Source organism: Pongo pygmaeus, chromosome 4 (genome assembly GCF_028885625.2).
Source record: "Pongo pygmaeus isolate AG05252 chromosome 4, NHGRI_mPonPyg2-v2.0_pri, whole genome shotgun sequence".
NCBI lineage: Eukaryota > Metazoa > Chordata > Mammalia > Primates > Hominidae > Pongo > Pongo pygmaeus.
In genome coordinates, this window is record NC_072377.2 from 3,457,874 (window position 1) to 3,474,301 (window position 16,428).

At 33.7% G+C, this 16,428-nt stretch overlaps 1 long non-coding RNA gene across 1 annotated transcript in view; it reads right to left on the minus strand.

The window, feature by feature from the left end:
- LOC129036972 (uncharacterized) overlaps positions 1–16,428 on the minus strand; it is a 110,699-nt gene that overhangs the window by 38,551 nt on the left and 55,720 nt on the right. The gene's annotated exons all lie outside the window — the stretch shown is intronic.

A 16,428-nucleotide genomic window follows, 5' to 3' on the forward strand; every position in this document is an offset into this window, starting at 1 on the left:
AAAATTCTGCAGGCTGTGGTAGGGTAGAAACCAATGTGAATGTAAGTTAGCCACTGTGACTTCCAGAAGATGGTGAGTCAGAGGGTTGGTGCCTTGGTAACCTTCTAGCATGGCCCAGTCTGGGGTGCCTACCTCAATTGCCCTGAACCTTCCCCTCAATACAACATGTGGAGATAATGTCCCCAATGTCAACACTGTCAATGTCCCCAGCCTTGACACTAGGGACATTGTCTCAACACATCGTATTTCCCCAGGAAGCAATGCTCAGTACATGCATGAAGGTGAGCTTCCTTCATTTTAACGAGATTCTGCTTCCTGCACTCATCCTCAGGTACCTCCAAATATCCAGGCATTCACACAAAGAGCTCCACGGGCTCATGATCTATTATTTCTGTCACATCCATAGGAATCTAAGTATTTTGCTTCATGAAATCATATAATATTAGACTCATGGAAACTTTTACTCAAACATAATTATGCATGGATCCTTATATCCACATATACAATACATGAAACAAAACTGTAGCTGCTCTTGTTGGCATGAGTGGAGAGGGGTCCCAAGTTCTCAGAACCCCCCCTAAGGCTCCAGGGAAATTCGGGCTCTGCAAACCTTAGATTAACAAACCCTGAAATAGGCGAACCTGATTTTACCAGTGAGAAAAATGAGGCCTGCTATATGGTAATGGCGTTCTCTCTTCTAAATCTGAGCTGTGTCTCTGCCCATGTCACAGTAAATATATGCCTCTTTTAAATGCATATGGAGAAATTTTCAATTAGTTTCATTCTCAGGCAACTGACAGGGTAGTAAAAGAAGTGACTCACAGAATTTTATATCTATTATATGACTTGGCTGCTACACAGCAAATGTATTATGATATTGATTGGCACCAACTAATAAACAGCATTACAGAAATAATGCAACCATAATAAATGAGACTGGAGTCAAACCAAAAGACTTTGAAAATGAATACTTTGGTAATTATGACCCTCTCTATAAATATAATGGACAAAGTAGAGAAGCAATTTCTAATGTGTGATATTGTTATGATTAATACATAGAACCGCAAGCAATAAATCCAAGGGAATTATGTAAACTATGATATCTTGCTCACAATATGGTGTTAGTTTTACATTAAATGTTATAAAAATGAATTGTATAACCTTCCCCCCCAAAAAAAGAAGTAATTAGGAAAAGCATGACAAGGATCTTAGTGAATTATATACTGCATATACAATGGGATACTGGAAAGTACTCTTTGTGCAAATAAAATGTCACATTATTCTCTCTACCATTCCAATTAAGTAAAATCAGAATTATGACTTGTCTTTCAGAGGGGCCAAACTCAAACACCTTTTGCTGAAGTTGAAAGTTGATCAGTTTCTCAGGTCTGATATTTCAGTATGCAGCTGGTGACTTCAAGGTGATCAGTTTTTGTCTGATGAATGAATGAATACTTGTCACCAGCCCTATGAGATGGCCTTGGCCACATGCTGATAAACTCATTCTAGGGACACAGCAGAGCTCTTTGGGTGATGAAGACCATGTAAGATCAGGGTCAGCAAATAACAACCACTCCCTACCTGAACACCCGCTGAGGGCAAACAGATGAAGAGCTACTGCTGCATGAGATGAGATTATGGCTTGGGTCATATCTTCCAAGGTCTACGTAATGAAATTTAGTAGACTCTACTAGGGAAAATTAACGCTTACCAGTATGCCAAGCCTTCTCTGAACTATAAATCGATTTATTAATCTCTGGCTAAGTCCGTATAGTCTTACTCAAGGCCATAGCTTCAAACATATGTGCAGACAGCTGTCAGTCTGGAGATTTAGCCATTCCTATATCCAGCCCTGTATTTTTCTGTCCTCCAAGCATCACTAACTGGATAGCCCATAGCATCTTCAACACAACGCCCTTCCCCTCACTGCACAGAAAGCAGCCGCATGGCCGAGCCTCTTATTCTAGTGAATGCTCCGTCATCTTCCCCTCAAGCAAGTCTTTTTTTTTTTTTTTTTTTGCCTCTTCTCACCATTGACATTCTCAGCACTCAAACCAAATAACTTGTCAAGCCTTTCAAAATGGACTACAAGTGAAATTTTAGGTACTTTTCCCCTGGAAGTCAGAAAGCCTCCCCAGTCATCACACTACCTGCAGTATCTTCCACCACAATCCATCCTAATGAGATCCCAGTGGAGCCACAACTTACATGCAATTAACATGTGTGAACTCTACTAAATTCCCTCAGTGCTGAGAGCGAGTTAGTCTGCTTATTACAGATATGAACTTTCTATATAATGTGGCTCCTGTCCATAAGCCAATGACTTTATCTTGTTCTCAAATATGGAAATCTATTACAGGGCTGGAAGAAAACTGGTGATGTTGGAATTTTTTAAGAGACAGTATTTCTGTATATCATATTTAATGGAGTAATGAAGAGATTATTAAAAGTTAGTTTTAGCAGCGCACAATTTTACCTGCCACACTGAGTGTAAAATCTAACTAATCTATATAAATTGAGACTCCACCACGAATTTAGTAATACACAAACCTACACACGGTTTCTGTCTCAGAGCATTTAAATCTGCCAGTAAAGAACTACTCATGCTTCTCTTTGGCCACCAAAGCCTTTCCCAAAGGAATAACAATTTGCTTCTCTAAAAGTCTTAATTTATCTCCATTTCTCTGCCCGAATCTTCTTTATTATCATTTGACCCCATGGCTTTGCTCATTCTGTTTCTTCCATCTAGAATTCTCCTGATCAGTCTCTGATTCACATATTTTACTTATCTATCTCAAGTGTATCCCAAGTTCACTCATTCATAAAGCTTTCCCCCCCTTCCTTTACTTGAATACTTATAGAATTCTATATCTCTTCCAAGTATTATGCTCTTATGAGCATTTCTGGTCAATTTCCACATTGACCTGAAACCATCCCACAAAGTGAATGACAAGGTGCAGAGATGCTGGGTTGAGAGTTGGAGGGGAGATTCTTAATGTTTCAATACACTCTAATGTTTTAACAGGTAGAACCTCTGACTCCTTCGAGTTTATATGTGGCTACCTCATGAGCTCTATTCTTTTGTAAGAATTAATAAACAATCTACCTTGTTGAGTATGGCTCATTTAATAGAGATACATCTATGGATTTAATACATTTGTTTTCCCTACAGACTTGGGTCTGTAAGAAATCTTCCATTTTTCCAGGTTGACTCTAATATGTCATGAAAGCTAATATTTCACTATAAGGACTAAAAATAACAAGATAAACGGGAAAACCATTCTGTAAAGATGCTTGATAACTGTGAATGCACTAAGGATAAGATAACTTCATTCTAGAGAGCAAAGAGTCCTCGCTAGGTGACTTGACGTGCACTGTCTCTTTTCTTCTCTGCGGTCAATGCAGCCTGAGCCAGTGCAGAGGAACCAGGGTAAAGAGAAACCTGCATACGTTTGGTATGAATTGAAAAAGAGTCAGTGAAACCATGTTTAGAGTTTACTCAGGGCTGAGAACTGCTTGTGTTTTCACCAGCATAGGTTATAATGGAAAGGGTACCTGAATAGACTCCTCATAAATTATCATCTTAGTACTAAAACTAACTTAGTATTAGAACAAAAGTTTCTCTAGGCAAACCTTGACAGCACTTTTAAAAAGCCTCAAAAAGATCCAACGGACACAAATAACTAACTGTACTGTGCATCAGAAGCAAAGGTAATAGTATCTAAAGGAATACAACAAAATACATCAACCAAAAACAAAAACAAAACCCAGTATCTGGCACTCAATAAGAAAGAATGAGAAAAGGATGACTACTAACCAGGATAATAGTTAATTAATAAAAACTACTCAGAAATGACAGATATGATGGAACTAGAAGAAAAAAGACATAAAACAGATGCAAAAAATACTTCATATGATCACAAAAATTAAGGAGAACAGAGACATGAAAGAGAGTGATAAAAGTTCTCTAAAAGGCACATGAAACTTCCATAGACACTAGGGAAGTCTGAATTTAAAATACACTAGATTGGAATATCAGCAAAATGTACATCACAGAAGAAATGATCATAAACTTGAAGACATAGCAACAGAAACTATTAAATGTGAAGCAAAGAAATAAAAAAATGAAATAAAATGCAAATAGTATTGATAATCTGTGGGACAATATCAAACAGTCTAACATATCTACAATTGGAATCTCAGAAAAAAGGAAGAAATGAAGAAAAAATATATAAAAAATATAATGGCCAAAATTTTATAAATTTGATGCAAACTATAAATAGCTGATTCAACAAATTTTACAAATCCTAAAAAGATTAAAATTATAAAAAAGTGAGATATCATAATCAAAATTCTGCTACCAGCAATAGGAAGAAAATCTTAAAAACAGTCAGAGGAGAGAAGACACATTATATAAGGAGGGACAAACAAGAAAAAAACATAGATTTTCTTCAGAAACAGAACATGTCAGAGACAGTAGAGACATCCTTTAGTACAGAAAGAAAGAAGAAAAAAGGAAGCAAAGGAAGAGAAAGACAGAAAGAAAAAGAAAGAAAGAGGAGGAAAGAATGAAGGAAGAAAGAGGAAAGGAAAGAAAAAAGAAGAGAAAAAAGAAAGAAAAAAATTCAGTTTTTTAAATCTAGCACAAATATCTCTTATAAATAAAAGAGATACAAAGGTTTATTACAGAAGCAGAAGCTGGAGAATTTATGAACAGGAGACATCCACAAGAAAAAAAAATGCTAAAATTATTTAAGCAGAAGAAAAATGGTTCCAGATAGAAATTTGGATCTATATAAAGTAATGAAGAGCAGCAGAAGTGATCAACGTATACACAGATATATAAATTGCTCCTTTGTATATTTTAATAAATTTGAAAGACAATTCATGGTTTCATACAAAACAAATCCACAATGTCTTATGAATTTTACAACATTTGTAGAATTAAAACATGTGACAAAAACAGCACAAGGGATGGAAGCTGTAAGTATACTATTTTAAGGTGATGTATTCCTTATAAAGTTATGTAATAGTAGTAGAAACAAAATGGAATCAAAAAATAATAATCAATGCAAAAGAAGACAAATAAATAGGAAAAGGAGAAACGAATAACAGATAGGACCAAAAAGATAACTTAGGTTTGTTTTTTTTTTCTCTTTTTTTTTCTTGAGACAGATCTCACTTTGTTGCCCAGGCTGGAATGCAGTGGCGCAATCACTATTCACTGCAACTTCCGTCTCCCGGGTTCAAGTGATTGTCATGCCTCAGCCTCCCGAGTAGCTGGGATTACAGTCACACGCCACCATATCTAGCTAATATTTTGTGTTTTTAGTAGAGACAGGGTTTCACCATTTTGGTCAGGCTGGTCTTGAACTCCTGACATCAGGTGATCCGCCTGCCTCGGCCTCCCAAAATTCTAGAATTACAGGCGTGAGACACCTCACCTGGCCTCAAAAATATAATTGTAATATGACACATTTAAATCCAACAATATCAATAATTACATTAAATATAAATACCTGTAATGTCACAAAAGGCAAAAAATTTCTGATTACTTTTTGTAATGAAGACCAAAATGTAAGTAGCCAAAAAGAATGCACTTAAAATATATATCACTATATATAGTCACATTTTATTATATATATTTATAAATTTGTATTTTATTATATATTATACATGATATGTACATATAAATATCTATATTTTAAAATCTCTGTAAACCTAAGAGGACTGACATAAACAATGCAATTAAATTGGAAATAAATAACAAGAAGATATCTGGAAAAATCCACAAATAATTGGAAATTAAATAATGCACAATAATATAAATATGGATCAGAGAATAAATCACAAGAAACATTGGAAAGTATTTTAAGCTGACCAAAAATGAAAAAGAAACATCAAAATAACTGGGACATAGATGAAGCCATGAAAAGAGTTAATTTGATAGCATCACATACTTATATTAGAAAATAAGAAATGTCAAAATGATTTTGGCTTCTACCCAAAAGATATATATTTTTTAAAAGAGCAAATGAAACTCAAGTAGCAGAAGAAAGAAAATAATAAAAATAAGAGCAGAAATCAATAAAAGATAAAATGCATAAAATTTTAAAAACTCAAAGAATTTAATTTGATCACTTCAAAAGATCAACACAGTTTCAATAAACCTTGGGACAAGCTGAAAAGAAAGAAAAAAAAAAGAAAGAAAACACATCACCAATAACAGAAATGAAAGTGAGTACTTTGTTATAAATCCTATAGAAAAATAAAAACATATTAGGAAAGTACATTTATACCAGTAAATTTGGCAACTGAGATTAAGTGGACAAATTTATTGAACACCACAAAATCCCAAAAATCATTTAGGAAAAAAATAGATCACATAATAGCCCTACAATGATTTTAGAAGTTGAATGTACATTAAAAACCTGCTTATAAAGAAACTCATGTTCATATGGCTAGCATGGTGAATTATTCCAAACATTAAAGGAAAATGTAATACCAACCCTATGCAAACTCTTCCAAAAAAACACAGCAGGTGTAAAAACTTTCCAACTAATTTTATGAAACTAGCACGACACTGGCACTGAGATCAGACAAAGACATTATAAAAGTAAAATCACACACTAAAATTCTTATCAAAACTTTTAGTTAATTGGTTCCAGAAATATATGAAAAGGATAACACTTTATAATATATGGCTTAGTTAAGGGAGACCATGTTGTTTTAGCACTTAAAAATCAATAAATGTAATTGACCATATTAACATACTTAGAGAATAAAAACCATATGATCACCTCAATAGATACAAAAAAGAATTTAGGGACATGGATGAAATTGGAAATCATCATTCTCAGTAAACTATCGCAAGAACAAAAAACCAAACACCGCATATTCTCACTCATAGATGGGAATTGAACAATGAGAACACATGGACACAGGAAGGGGAACATCACACTTCGGGGACTGTTGTGGGGTGGGGGGAGGGGGGAGGGATAGCACTGGGAGATACACCTAATGCAAGATGATGAGTTAGTGGGTGCAGTGCACCAGCATGGCACATGTATACATATGTAACTAACCTGCACATTGTGCACATGTACCCTAAAACTTAAAGTATAATAATAATAAAAAAAATTCAAGATGCATTCATGACTTTTTTAAATCACACCACAAAACAGAAGCAGAGAGAACATTCTCATATTGATAAAAACTGCACACTAGAAATAAAATGGTATTCCTTTAGCCCAATAAAGAGCACCCATGCAACCTTACAACAAACATATATTGATAGTGAAAGACAATTTTTTTTTATCATTAGGTGAACCAAGACAAAGATGTTTGTACTCATCATGTTTTTTGTTTGTTTGTTTGTTTTTGAGATGGATGGAGTCTCACCCTGTCACCCAGGTTGGAGTGCAATGGGGAGACCTTGGCTCACTGCAACCTCTGCCTCCCAAGTTCAAGCAATTCTCCTACCTCAGCCTCCCAAGTAGCTGGTACTACAGGTGTGCACCACCATGCCCAGCTAATATTTGTATTTTTAATAGAGATGGGGATTCACCATGTTGGCCAGGCTGTTCTCAAACTACTGACCTCAGGTGATTTGGCCTCCCAAAATGCTGGGATTATAGGCGTGAGCCATCCCGCCAGCCCTATACTCATCATTTCTTATTCAGTATTATGCTAGAGATACTAGCCAGCATGATGAGGCAAGAAAAATAAATAAAGGCACTTAGATTAGAAAGGAAAAAAATAAAACGGTTCACTTATAGGCATCCTAAACATTTCTGTAAAATTCCTGAAAAATGTACAAAAAGCTACTAGAATTAATATGTGAGTTTATCAAGGTCATAGGTGAGATGGTCAAGGTCAGTCCATTTTGTGACGCTATAACAGAAAACCATGGACAGGGTAATTTGTCATAAACATACATTTAATGGCTCATTATTCTAGAAGCTAGGCAGTCCAAAATCGAGGGGCCAGCATCTTTCAGGGTATTCTTACTGCATTACTTCATGTTGTAAGGTCAAAGAGAGGGAAAGAGAGAGGAAAAAAATGGGGCCAAACCCATCCTTTCATAAGGAAACCACCCTTGTGATAAAGAATCCATTCCCACAATAATAGCATTAATCCATCGATGAGGGCAGAGTGCTCACGACCTAATCAAGTCTTAATGATCCCACCTCTTTAGACTAGTACAATGGCATTTAAATTTCAACATAAGTTTTGGAGGGGACATTCAAATGATAGCAGTCAATATATGAAAATCAGCTGCATTTATATATATGATAAACATTTAGAAATTAAAAGTTTTAGAAGTATCATATATAGCAGCATAAAATTATAAAATACTCAAGAATTTAACAAAGCATAGGATTCAATATTGATAATATATCTAGCCTTTCCAAATTGATCTATATATTTAATGTAATTCCAATCAAAAGTCTAGCAAACTCTTTTGTAGAAATTGGTTAGCTGATTTTTAAAATTATATGTAAATGAAGAATCTAGAATAGCCAAATCAACATTTAAAATTAATAACAAATTTGGAGGCTTTCTAATACATAACTTTAAGCATTATTCTAAAATTAGTAATTAGGACAGTGTGGTATTGGTATAAGAATACATATATAAATTAATTGAACATAATGAAGAGTCTATAAATACACATACATATATAATCAATAAATTTTTGACAAAAATATCAGTGTAATACAATAAGAAATGATATAGTTTTTAACATATTGTCTTAGAAAAGATAGATAACCTTTGGAAAAATAAATATCCACTCTCATCGTTCACATAAATTAACTAGCAGTGAATAATATACATAAATGTAAGAGCTTAACCTAAAAAATTTCTAGAAAAAATATCTTTATGACCTTGAATTAGGCAACCATAAGTCATAAAGAAATCAATAAATTATATTTCATCAATTTTTTTTTTGCCTTTTCAAAAACACCATTAGAAAAAGAAAAGGGAAGCCACAAACTGGAAACCACTTGCAAATATGTATCTCAACAAGAATTTGTGTTCAGAATGTATTTAAAATCTGTTATATCACAATATTCATAAGACACATAATCGAATTTTTAAAAGGTAAAGCTTTTAATAGATAGTGCATCAAAAATAATATAGGAATTGAAAATGGTCACAAGAAAAAATGCTCAATATTATCAATTATTAGGTAAAATTCAATTGAAACCACTATAAAATACCTGTCTTCAGTCACTAGAATGGCTAAAGTAAAAAGACTGTCAATACTAATTATTGATGAGGATAAAGAGCCGCTGTAATTCTTATAAATTTCTCATGAGGATGTAAAATGGTATAGCCAGTGGAGAAATATTTTGCTCTTTTTATAAAACTTAATACCTACCAAATGGCCAAGCAATTTCACTTTTAAGTGCTTTTCCAAAAGAAATAAAAACATATAATAAAAAGTATTTATTCATAAATGATCATAGCAACTTTATTAATAACGAACAAAAACAAAAAACAACCCAAATTTTAATTCACTGGTGAATGAATGAATAAATTGTGGTATACCACTACATCAAAATACTAGTCAGCAATAAAGAGGACTAAAGTACTGCTGTACACAGCAATATAAATGACTCTCAAATGCATTGTGTTCAATGAATGTGACCATACAGAATTCTAGTAAAATACTATACTGACAAAAATTAGATCAGTGACTGCAAAGGACTGAGCCAAAAAGGAGGATACTGACTCAAAAACGGCACAAGGGTATTTTAGGAGGTGATGGAAAAATTATGTGTTCTGATTCCACTTAAAATTGGTGAATATTATTGGATTTGTATTGTCTCTCAATACAGCTAATTTAGAGTAAAAAGGTGTAATAAAATGCTTTCAGGCAAACACTGAGTGAATTCATCCTATAAGAAACATGATGTTAATAATAATAATTAGAAAATAAGAATTCTTTCCTGGACACAATTGATTCTAGATGTGAGTACAGTACTGCTGAAAAAATAAAATTTACTAGAAAGAACAAATATGTGGGCAAATATACGAGAATAATGAGTGTTATACACAAAATAATACTATTCTGTGGGAGACTGACATATATAAAAGTAAGAACATAATAAGATTAGAAAAAAGACAGCATGGGTAAATTATGGGATATCGTTCAAAACATAACAAAAGCAAAACTTAAGTTAGGTTGCAATAATTTAAAGATGCATATTAAAATTTCTACGGTAAACCCTAAAAAAAGTAATACAAGAGTATGTAAAATTTAAGAGATAACAGAGGAGAGTAAATGGGAAAAAAATATTTGATTAATTCAAAATAAGAAAAAAGAATAAAGGAGCAAATAATCCAGTAGGAAATGTAGAAAGTATATAGTGAAATGGTAGATTTAGACCCAATTATATAAATTAACACTTTTAATATAAATGAACTAAATCTTATTTTTAAAAAATTAAAAACATTGTCAGTTTGAATAAAGAGAAGCAAGATGCATATATGTTTTTAACCACCAAAAATCACCAGAAATATAATGCACATGTGCTGACACTGAAAAATGGAAAAAGACACATCATATATATTAAGCAAAATAGATGCAGTGACAATAGTAATAGACAAAAGTGATTTCAACAAAAAAAGTGTTACTAGTGTCAAATAGATACATTTCAAGATCATAAGAAGTCAGGTCAACAGAGAGACACAACAATCTTAAATTCCTACGCTCCTGAAAACATAGCTTCGTATTATTTAAAGCAAAAATTGACAGAACTAAAAGGAGAAACAGATAAATCCATTATTTTGATTGGAGAGTTTAGTACACCTCTCTCCTTAACTGACACAACATGGAGAAGAAAATTTTATTATAAAGGAGATTCAAATAACACAATAAACCAATTTTATGTAACTGACACACAGCCTAAGCCTGACAGCTGCAGGGGTAGCACTTTACTTCCGTGTATGTGGAAGGTTTTTAAAAACAGATCATGCTCTGGTCCATAAAGCAGGGGTCAACAAAATTTAGAGGATTGAAAGCACACAGTTATTGTATTTAAAAATAGTAGAAATAAACTAGCAATCAATAACTAAAATATAACAAAGAAGTCTATAGCTCTTACCCTAAAACTTAAAATATAATAATAAAAAAAAATAAAAAAAAGAAATTAAGCAACATTGTTCTAAATAATATATGCAAAAAAGAAGAAATCACAGTGAAAAATTAAAAATATTTCGAACCAAAACATATTAAATGTTCAACATTATTAAAACTTTTTAGGTATACTACAATGGCACTTAGAAAGAAACTGACAGCTTCAAATGCATATCTTGGGAAAAAAAGAAATATATAAAATTAATGATGTAAGCTACCAACTCAAAATCTACAAGACTACGAATAATTAAATGAAAGATACAAGCAGAAGTCAAGGAAATAGAAAACTGGCATATAATAGAGGATATCAACAAAGTCTAAGGGTAGCTCTTTGAAAAGATTAATAAATAACACCTAACAAGATAGATTTTTTAAAGCCAAAAAAATCTAATAAGCAGCATAAGAAATGAAAAGGAAGCTATTACAACAATTTTCTTAAATTTTAGAAAAATACAAATAATGAGGATATTATAAACTAATTTATGATGATAAATTTGACAATGTAGAGGAAATTAACAAATTCATTTTAAAAAGTATCAAAATGAAAACAAGAAATAGACAAAGTATTAGTTCTATATCTACTTTGTTTTAATGAACACATAATTTTTAAATTTCTATAGAAAATGTCACAAGCTCAGATGTTCTCACTGCTTAATTCTTCCACTTATTTAAGAAGAAAATAATATTACATTTACACAAACTCTTTCAAAAAATAGAGAAAAGGGAAACATATTACAATTTGTTTCTGAGGTCAGCATAAACCTGACACCAAAACTTGGCAAAAACATGGCAGTAAAAGAAAATCAGAGGCCAATATCTCTCATAAGCACATCCATTATAATGCTAAACAAAATATTAGCAAATCGAACTTGATGATATGTAAAATAAATAAATATCATAACCAAGTGAAGTTTATTCCAGGAAGGCAAGGTTGGTTTAACATCTGAATATCAAACAATGCAATTCATTAGCAAAAAGAAAAAAATAGATATGATTAAATAAATATATGCCAAAATCTCTCAGACACACTTCACTGCCCTAGGATAACTTAAAAAAAAAAAGAATAGAGAGAACATTCTCAATCTCATAAGAAAAATCTATAAAACATGAACAGGCAACATAATTCTTAATGGTAAATTATCAAATATTTGTCCTCTGATAATTAGGAAAAAGACACGCATGGCCACTATCATATTATATTATCAGTATAATTCAACATTATAGTGGGGATCCCAGCCAGATTAATAATGAAAGAAAATAAGAATAAAATGTATACTTATAGGGAAAATATAACAAAGAAGTCTACAGCTGTTAAGAAATTAAATAACATTATTCTAAATAACATATGCATAAAAGAAGAAATCACAATGACAAAAATATTTTGAACCAAAACATATTAAACGCCCAGTATTATTAAAACTTTTTAGATCTACAACAGTGGCACTTAGAAAGAAATTGACAGCTTTCTTATGGAAAAGAAAAAAGCAAGCCTGTCATTTTTGCAGATGGCTTGATTGCATATAGAGAAAATACAAAAGGATCTATAAACAAACTATTGAAATTAGGAAGTGAGTTGTCAAAATATTGCTGGATACAAGATTCATATACAAAACTCAACAATATTTCCATATACTACCAACAAATAATTGAAAATTAAAATAAAAATACAATTTATAACAGTAAATCAAAATCACCACATGTTTAGAAATAAGCCTGCCAAAGTATGTTAGGTTTATTCCTAACCTAACATGTAAATAAATGGAGATATAGACCATGCTCCTGATTGGAGGTCTCAGTTGTATTCAGATGTCAATTCTCTGTATATTGATGCAATTCAACACATTCTATGTAATCAGAATTTAAATATTCACTGGTTTTTTAAAGAAAATTGACAAGATTATTTTAAAATTTACATGGAAATGCAAAGGACTTAGAATATAATACGATCCTAAAGAACAAACATGTTAGTGAATTTGTAGTACCAGAGATGAAGTCTCTCTATAAAGTTACAGAAATCAAAACAGGGAAATATTGTCCAAAGGTAGACAAGAGATCATTGCATAGAAGAGTGTTCAGAAACACACACACACACATACAAACATACACAAATCACCTGATTTATGAAAAAGGCACCATTGAAATTCACTGGAAAAAGGATGCTCTTTCAGTAAATAGTGGTGAAGATGTTATGTATCCATAAGGGGAAAAATAAGTCTTGGCCTCTTCGTCACATAATTATTTTTAAATATGTCTTAGAATGAATTAATAATTAATGCAAACACTAATTATTTTTTTAAAAGTCTTAGAACGAATTGTGGAGAGTGAAATAATAAAGCTTCAGGAAGAAAACATAGGAAATTATCTTTATGTCCTTGGGGTAGGCCAAGATTTCTTAAACAGGACATACACAGAAAAAGCAAATATGATAATAAAATAAAAAAGATGATTTATACTTTATTAATATGAAGAACTTCTGTTCATGGAAAAACTCCATTAAAAAGAATAAAAAAACAAGCCACAGTCTAGGATAAGGCATTTGCAATACAGCAAAAGATTCTTATTTAGAATATATTTTAAAAAGCGCCTGTAAATCAATTAAAAAACTACCAATTTTTTTTATCAGCAAAAAGCATTGAGCAGTCACTTTACAGAAAAGAATATCCAAATAGTGAGCAAGCTATGAAAAGCTCAATGTCAATACAAATCAGTTATATTCAAGTTAAACCACAATGTGATACTACCAGATACACACCCCCCAGGATGGCTAAAATTAGGACCCAAAGTACCAAGGGTGGATGGATGTGGGGAGCAACTGTCACTCATGCATTCTTGGTTGAAATGTAACCTGGCACCCTGTCTTTGCTTTGGCTGTATCCACCAAAAACAAACATATGCCCACCACAGAACCCACTCCTAGATTCATATCCATGAGAAACTAGGACAAATGTGCACCAATGTCTGATACAACTGTACTTGTAAAAATCCAACTGTACTTATAGCAATCCAACATGGGAACAATCCAAATGTTCATCAACAGTATAGACAATAAATAAATTTTGGCATATTTATCCAATAAATATTAAGGGTGAACTACTCAGTGCAATAGATAGACACTGACCAACAGACAAACACAGAGGAGTACACATTATATGAGTCCATTTATCTGGAATTCAACAAGGGTCCTGAAGGGCAGCATGAGAATACACAGGGAAGGAAAAGTAATCATGTTTATTGGCAGGGAATTCTTCTGAGGTTTCAAACAAAAAAACTCTAGTTGTTAATCTATATGCTAAATAAAATCCGTTGAGATGTACAGTTATGATCTGTGTGTATACACATACGATACATATGTTTATGTATGCATATGTTTATGTGTGCATATGGTTTTTTCCCTACTATTTTTGGCGTAAAAGAAAATCTAGCTCTAACTTTATATTATTTCCATGGAAGGAAATTTCATCCAGTCATTCCTGGGGATGCTTCTCCCTCCCATGTTCCTGAGAAAGCTCTGAGGTTTCGCTCTCCTTAGGACGTGAGGGGATAGTGGCCTTCCTGCCGTGTGGTTCTTTGTGGTCAAAGAGAGTGTGGTCTTCGCTCAGCCCATGGGGTCCCCTGAGGGAAGCTGGCTGGGCCTGCTTTCACTTGCTTGACAGAAGGTCTCTGCTGGAGCTGGAATTCCACTGACAAGGGTTCCCTCTCCCCAGGGTTCTCTAGAAGCCATCTGCCTCTGAAGCCCTACCAGGGAACAGAGACAAACTAAGAACTGAAAACCATTGTCCCTGCACCAGTCTTGGGGGACAACTCAGACTTAATTGCAAGTGAAAGCCTTTTCCTTACACACACACACACACACACACACACACCACCCTCATCCCCACCTTCCATCCACCTTAACTGGCTGCAAAGTTGTGGAAACAGAAGCTGAGAAAGGATGGAAGGTGCCCTCAGGAAACAGTTGCTTTCAACAATGAAATTCCAAGACTTGGTGCAAGAGAATGCAAAAGGGAACTACTTTATTACTTTTTCTCATCAGAATGAGAAAAATACAGTAATGAAGCAGAAACATATGCCTCTTTAACTTAGCTATCCTTCCAATTTATCTCTATGCAAATCCCTTTTCAGGTGGTGAGCATCTGCTTTCATCTCTGTGCCTGTTACTGTGATGAGCTCCATGGGACAGGACCTGGAGACCTCTGAGGCCACCATCACTAAGCACATCACAGGAGCTTCAGGTGGACCTTCAGCAATGCTTCTCTTCCAGCCTTGATTTATCTGTGGCACACAAAAGAGTAGTGCCTGCCTATAAGAAATCATTTACTGTGCCTTCTCAGCTCCCTAAATGTTACTGTGAATCTCCAATATCTTAAATGTTGTCTCCTAATTTTTTTGTTACTGAGAGTTCCAGCCTCTCTAAAAGGTCTCCCTGCATCCCCACTGTTCTTTCCTGCCTGGTGCTGTATTTCATCACCATCAAAGTCAATACAAAGCCTCCTGTAATTCATCATGACAAACAAACTTGTTTCCAATTCGCAAAAGTACAAAAATAACGTTGACATTGGTATTAGTTGGAAATTTAGATCTGACCAATTTATTACAGTGTTCCATACATTTTGGGATTTTTTTTTCTTTTTTCTGAATTTCATATTTATTATTTGTATTATACTTTTAACTTCTGGGATACACGTATAGAACGTGCAGGTTTGTTACATAGGTATACACGTGCCATGGTGGTTTGCTGTACCCATCAACCCTTCATCTACATTACATATTTCTCCTAATGCTATCCCTCCCTTAGCCCCCCACCCCCGACAGGCCCCATTGTTGTGATGTTCCTCTCCCTGTGTCCATGTGTTCTCATTGTTCAACTCCCACTTATGAGTGAGAATATGCGGTGTTTGGTGTTCAGTTCCTGTGTTAGTTTGCTGAGAATGATGAAGTCGAATCCCTGAATAGACCAAAAACAAGTTCTAAAATTGAGGCAGTAATTAATAGCCTACCAACCAAAAACAGCCCAGGACCAGACAGATTCATAGCCGAATTCTACCAGAGGTACTAAGAGGAGCTGGTACCATTCCTTCTGAAACTATTCCAAACAACAGAAAAAGAAGGAATCCTCCCTAACTCATTTTATGAGGCCAGCATCATCCTGATACCAAAACCTGGCAGAGACACAACAAAAAAAGAAAATTTCAGACCAATATCCCTGCGACATCAATGCGACAATCCTCAATGAAATACTCGCAAACCGAATCCAGCAGAATATCAAAAAGCTTATCCACCAC